The sequence below is a fragment of the Bos taurus genome, chromosome 22 (genome assembly GCF_002263795.3).
Source record: "Bos taurus isolate L1 Dominette 01449 registration number 42190680 breed Hereford chromosome 22, ARS-UCD2.0, whole genome shotgun sequence".
Lineage (NCBI taxonomy): Eukaryota > Metazoa > Chordata > Mammalia > Artiodactyla > Bovidae > Bos > Bos taurus.
In genome coordinates this window covers 418,677-425,919 of record NC_037349.1, presented here as the reverse complement: position 1 = coordinate 425,919, position 7,243 = coordinate 418,677, and positions in this window count along the sequence as shown.

The window sequence follows — 7,243 nt, the reverse complement described above, 5'->3', positions numbered from 1 at the left end:
ATTTAGTAATTTACACCTGTGGGTAAAATTAAAACATTTTTTCTTTCTGCCTCGTCCTTCCATAAATTTGAGACATTTGGGTTCTGAACAGCCTCATCAAGTTAAAAAAGACTGTCTCCCATCATACACAGAAATCTCAAAGTGTACTGGGGAGCACTAAAGAAAAACCCACACAAATAGAGGCCTGTGGCATCTATTATATTTCACTGAATACTAAGTTCTAGTTTTGTTAATTAAGGTCTGTATTTATTAAGATTCACTTCTGAAATAGTTCCTTGTGATTATGCTACATCACTGAGGGGTTTAATTAAGTTATTAAAAAGGACACTCTGAGTTTGTTTCTAAAGCTTATCTCAGTAACCAGTCTTTGAATAAAGATCAGATGCCCCAAGATCTTCAACCAGGAGATTAACAGCAGGCTATAGTCATTAAAGAAACTAAGTCAGATGACCTGGAGGTGTCACTGGGCTACACCTAATGGAAGTTCTTACTTACGATTTTACTATTACTGCTAACTAGTTGCTACACTGCCTGCTTTAGGAAGTGTTGTCCCTTACATTATCAAGTGTGTGACTGAGGCACTGATATAATGATGGTATACAGTTCCATATGAAATCCATAGTTATAATGGTGTGACTCTGTATATGAGAAGAAGCAACACGAGGGAATATTTTCTGGACCAAGAGACTAGTGAGACAGGTGCGGTCCACAGACTTGACACTCACAGGGCCTAGTCCAGTAACAGCACACCCAGTGGCCTATCAGTGAAATCTGTGACAGACCTGGGAATGAGCCTTCCCAGCACTGTGGGACAGATGGTCATGAAATGCCCCCAAACCATGGTCAAACTCGTGGCCATAAAGGGACTCCGCAACTGGAAACTGGCACTTGCTGTCTGCCTCTACAAAGGTTAAATCATGGACACTAAAAAGGTTAAATCACGGATGCTGATCTTCAACATCCCCTGAATGGAATTCAGGGTGGAAATCAGAAATTAGGTACTCACTCTGTGCTCTGGGAAAATGGACAAAACAGGCCTTCAGATAGTTAGATATTTTCAGGTAAATATTTTCTAGAGCCCATATTTTTGCATCTTCTCATACTTAGAAAAACGCTAAAATTGTTAATGGTGACAACTACTTAGCTTATATGTTAATACCATAATAAGAGGCTAAAGCCTACTTGGACAAACTTAGACAACTGGCTACCTGCATATAAGTCTCCCTAAACAGCTGTCTACATTGGGGTTTAGACTCCTTCTAAAAAGAAATGGTAAGATTTATTTTGTCTGTTAAGGTTCATGTTATCAGTCTTTCAACTACTTCTAACTGGGTTTGTTATACCTACATTCAAAATGTATATGAACATGCCAAACAGCTCCAATCTTATAAACAGGGCAGCCCAAGTGCTGACTCTAACTAGACCAGGATCAAAGTTACTACCAAATGTGACCTGATTCTTACTCTTGCTTGGACCCAGGTTTCTTTTAATTTCTGTTTGCATGGAATATCTTTTTCCATTCCTTCATTTTCATTCTGTATGTGTCTTTAGATATGGAGTCTCTTGGGGCAGACTATTTATAAGGGTCTTATTTTTGTATCCAATCTATGGGCTTCCCTGGTGACTCAGCAGTTAAGAACCCACCTGCCCATGCAGGAGATGCAGGTACAACCCCTGGGTCAGGAAGATTTCCTGGAGAAGGAAATGGCAACCCTCCAGTATGCTTGCCTGGGAAATACCATGGACAGAGAAGCTTGCAGTCCATGGGGTCACAAGAGTCAGACACAACTTAGCAACTAAAGAACAACAACAACAATCCAGTCTACATCTTTTAATGGAGAATTTAGTTCATTTACACTTCAAGCAATTATTAGAAAGATTGTACTTACTGACATTTTGTTAATTGTTTTGAGGTTATTTTTCTAGTTCTTTGTTTTTCCCCCCTTTCTTCATTTGTGGTTTATGACCATCTTTCAAGTTATGTTTCAATTTCTTTCTCTTTTTTGTCTGTATTATAGGTTTTTTTGGTTTGTGGTTACCATATTTATACATATAGAAAAAGATGTATATATGTATATAATGCATTATATATATGCTTATTTTAAGTTTAGCAGCCTCAATTTTTACTCTATTCTCACCTCACACTTACTGCTTCTGACATATTTTACATTTTTGTTTTATGTATTCCTTAACTATTTATTTTGGATATAGGTAACTTGACCAATTCTTTCTTTTAGCTCTCCTACTAGTTTTATGGGCTTCTCATGTGGCACAGTGGTAAAGAATCCACCTGCCAATGAAGGAGATGCATGTCCGATTCCTGGGTTGGGAAGATCCCTTGGAGTAGGAAATGGCAACCCACTCCAATATTCTTGCCTGGAAATTTCCATGGACAGAAGAGTACGGTGGGCTACAGTCCACGGGGTTGCAGAGTCAGACAGGACAGAGCACACACACACACGCACGTTTTATAAATGGCTGAACTTTACTAGATGTTTGGCTTTACAAATGAGATTATTCCTTTTATAATTTTCATATTTCTTATTGTAAGCTTTTCTGCTTAAGGAAATCCCTTTAACATATCTTGTAAGGCTGGTTTCATGGTGACAAATTCTTTTAGCTTTGCTGTTTTGTAAAATTTTTGATCTCTCAATCAAGTCTGAATGAGAGACTTCCTGAATAGAATATTCTTGATTTCAGATGCTTTCCTTTCATGACTTAAAATTTATTGTGCCACTCCCTTCTAGTGTCCAGAGTTTCTGCTGAAAAATCAACTGATGATCTTATGGGTGTTTCTTTGTATGTAACTCATTACTTTGCCCTCACTTCTTCTAATATTCTTTTTTTTTAAATAAATTTATTTATTTTAATTGGAGGTTAATTAATTTACAATATTGTATTGGTTTTAATATTCTTTATTTTTGCTGTTTAAATTATAATGCTTGTTGGTGTGATCCTCTTTGAATTGATCTTGTTGGGATTCTATATGATTCCTGGGCCTAGAGTGTGTGTTTTCTTTTCCAGGTTTAGAAAAGTTTTCACCTGTTACATCTTCAAATATGTTCTCTGTTCCTTTCTCTCTTATTCTGCTTTTGGGACCCCATAATGTGAATGTTAGTACACTTGATATTGTCCCACCAATCTCTTAAAACTGTTCTCATTTTTAAAAAATTATTTTCTGTTCAGCCTGAGTGACATCTACTACTCCATTTTCAGTTCACTGATTCATTCCTTTGTATCATTTAATCTATTGTTGATTCCTTCTTGTGAATTTTTAATTTCAGTTACTGTATTCATCATCTCTGGTTCTCTTTGTTAGAAACTTCTAACTTCTCACTCTGTTATTCCTTTTTCCCCCCACATTCTTTGAGCATCTTTACGATCATTACATTTATTATTTATAGAGTAGATTGTTTATCTCTACTCATTTATCTCTTTTTCTTGGATTTTACTTTGTTCTTTTGTTTGAAGCATATTCCTGTGTCATCTCATTTTGCCTAATTGTTTTTATTTCTATGTATGTGGGAGGTTGGTTGTTTCCTGATCTTGGAGCAGTGGCCATATGCAGGAGACATCCTATGAGGTCCAGCAGCACCCTCTAGTTACTAGAGCTACATACTCTAGGTGTGCCCTCTGAGTGTGCCTCATGGGCCCTTCTGTTGTGGTCGGCTGACTACTATGGACATGCTGATTGATGTGGCTAGTCTCCAGCCCTGTTGATTGCCAGGCCCGGCTTAGTATGAAATTTGTTGACTGCTGGTGGGCGGGGGCAGGTCCTGTCACAGCTGGTTGCATGGTCTGAGGAGTCCCAGTTCTGGTACCCACATGCTGGTGGATGGTACCATAGCCCAGGTGGGGGGAGTCCTCAGATAGTGTCAGACTGCTGGTGGATGGAGCTGTATCCTAGGATAGCTTTCTGTGGGGCTGGGAGCCCTGGGGCTAGTGTCAGCCTGCTACTATGTGGGATCACGGCCTAAGGGCTCACATGACTGGTGTTGGCTTGCAGCTAGATAGGTTCAGATCCAGGAGTAGCTGTTTGTGTGGTCCCGTGGGCCCTGGAACTAGGGCCAGCCCAACTATGAATGGGGGTGGGTCCTGGGCCCTGTGATGGGAGGGGCAGGGTCTCAGTGCTGCAGGGGACTTAGCACTTTCTACGGCAGCCAGTCTGCTGATGGGTGAAACTGTGTCACTATCTGGCTAGTTGCTTGGGCTGGGGCATCCCATGACTAGTGTTGACAGGTTGGTGAGCTGGGCTGGGTCCTGTTCTGAATAAACTAGAAGGAGGATAGAAAAATGATACTTGCCAGTGTTCTTATGGTAGGATGAATTCCCAATAATGAATAATGACTCTCACCAGCATCTGTGTACCCAAGGTGAGTTCCAGTTGCTTCCTGCCTCTCTGGGAGGCTTTTTAATGTCAGCAAGTGAGTCTGAGCTGAGCTCTTTTCAAATTACTGTTTCTGTCCTGGGTCCTGGAGCATGTGAGATTTTGTGTGCCCCTTAAGAGTGGAATCTATTTTTGATATAACATTTTATATCTTTTTATTTTGTGTATCCCTTAACTACTTATTGTAGTTACAGTTGATTTTACTACTTTTGTCTTCTAACCTCCATGCTGACTTTTTAAGTGGCTGGTCTACTGCCTTTACCATGTACTTGCCTTTACCAGTGAGATCTTTTTTGTTGTTTTGTCTTTTTTTTTTTTTTTTTCCATATGCTTTGTAATTCCTAGTTGTGGTCTCTTCTAATCTGCATAAAGAAGACTAATACTTCTTGTAAGGTGATTTTATTAATGCTGAACTCCTTTAGTTTTTCTTCTCTGGGAAACTGTCTTTCTTTCAAATCTAAATGATAATTTTGCTAGATAGAATATTCAGCCTTTTAAATATATCTTACCACTCCCCCTGGCTTAGAATTCTCCATTTATTCTCCTCCTGTCTGCTGAAAAATCAGTTGATAGTCTTATGGGGGTCCCTTTGTATTAGCTGTTTTTTTCTTGATGTTTTAAGATTGTCTGTTTATGACATATGCCATTCTAATCATAATATATCTTGGTGTGGAGCTCTTTGTGCACATCTTGTTTGGAACCCTCTGTGCTTCCTGTACCTGGATTTCTGTTTCATTCCCCAGGTTAGGAGGAATTTTAGTGATTATCCCTTCAAATAAATTCTCTCTGGAGAAACAGACATAGAGAACAGACCCATGAACCTGGGGGGGGGGGGGAGGAAGGAGGGGAGACAGAGAGGGGGAGTTGTATGGAAACAGTAACATGAAAACTTACAATGACATATGTAAAATAGAGAGGCAATGGGAATTTGCTGTATGACTCAGGGAATTCAAACAGGGGCTCTGTGACAATCTCGAAGTGTGGGATGGGGAGGGAGACAGGAGCGAGGTTCAGGAGGGAGGGGACATGGGTCTACCTCTGCTGGATTCTTGTTGATGTATAACAGAAAACCACAAAATTCTGTAAAGCAATTATCCTTCAATTAAATAAAGTGGCAAAGATTTTTTTCTATCTCTTTCTCTGTTCATCTGAGACTCAGTTCGGTTCGGTTCAGTTCAGTCGCTCAATCGTGTCCGAGTCTGTGAGACCCCATGAATCACAGCATGCTAGGCCTCCCTGTCCATCACCAACTCCCAGAGTTCACTCAAACTCATGTCCATAGAGTCGGTGATGCCATCCAGCCATCTCATCCTCTGTCATTCCCTTCTCCTCCTGCCCCCAATCCCTCCCAGCATCACAGTCTTCCAATGAGTCAACTCTTTGCATGAGGTGGCCAAAGTATTGGAGTTTCAGCTTTAGCCTCAGTCTTTCCAACGAACACCCAGGACTGATCTCCTTTAGAACAGACTGGTTGGATCTCCTTGCAGTTCAAGGGACTCTCAAGAGTCTTCTCCAACACCACAGTTCAAAAGCATCAATTCTTCAGTACTCAGCTTTCTTCACAGTCCAACTCTCACATCCATACATGACCACTGGAAAAACCATAGCCTTGACTAGATGGACCTTTATTGGCAAAGTAATGTCTCTGCTTTTGAATATGCTATCTAGGTTGGTCATAACTTTCTTTCCAAGGAGTAAGCGTCTTTTAATTTCATGGCTGCAGTCACCATCTGCAGTGATTTTGGAGCCCAACTATGATCCAAATGTTAGTACACTTGATGTTGTCCTAGAGGTACCTTAAACTCTTCTCATTTTAGAAAATTATTTCTTCTTTTTGCTGTTTTGATTGGGAAATTTCCTATTCTTTCAGATTTCTTATCCATTCTTCTGTATCAGCTAATTGACTGTTGAATGCCTCTATGATTTTTAAATTTCAGCTCTTTAATTTGGTTAGTTCATTATTATGTTTTCTAAGATTTTGTTGAAGTTCTGAGTTCCTCCATTCTTCTCACAAGTTCAGTAACTATTTCTCTGAACACGTTGTCAGGCAAATTACTTATCTCTGTTTCATTAGGGGGTTTTCCTGCATTTTTGTTGTTGTTCTTTCATCTGAAACATGTTCATCTCTCTTTGACATTTGTTTGGTTTTTATTTGAGTTAGGCAAAACAGCTACTTTTCCTGGTCTTGTGTGAGATCATCCTGTGTCGATCATTCCACCTGGTGGCTCTTTCAGGTTGGCTGGGGCTGAAGTGGGTGCAGCCTGAGGGAGATGGAGCTGGAGGGGTAAAGGACAAGCTCAGTCTACAGGGCGAACTGTCCTGAGGCTGAATTGGCAGGTTGGTGTGAGCTGAAGTGGGCAAGAGCTGTGGGCAGCCCTAACGCAGCACAACCCCCAAGGGTGTGGATAGAGCTGGAGTAGGTCTGGGACAAGGAGACTCTCAGGGGCCTCAAAATGGCACTCATCAACGCCAACAAACAGGGATAGTTTCATCAGGTTCCTGCCCATTTGGCAGAACCTCTAGTGTTAGTAAATGGATTTCCTTTCAGATAGTGTAGGTACCTTTTAAACCACTGTTTTTTCAAATACCCAAAAGCAGGTGTGTGCAGTCTGGTGCCTCAGCAATATGCCTCTTTACTACAGATCATTGCACTGAGCGTGGGATTCCTATCTCCATCTTCCAAATCTGGTTCTGTGGTCCCTTTATGTGTAGCGGTTGTTCATTCTGCCCTCAGGTAGGTCTTCAGGAGAAAGTGCTCTGTGTGTAGGAGTAGATTAGTGTGTCCGTAGCAGTAGAGTATTCCTATGCCATCATCTTAGCCTCCTCTGACTATAAAAAAAAAATTTTATTGGCTAA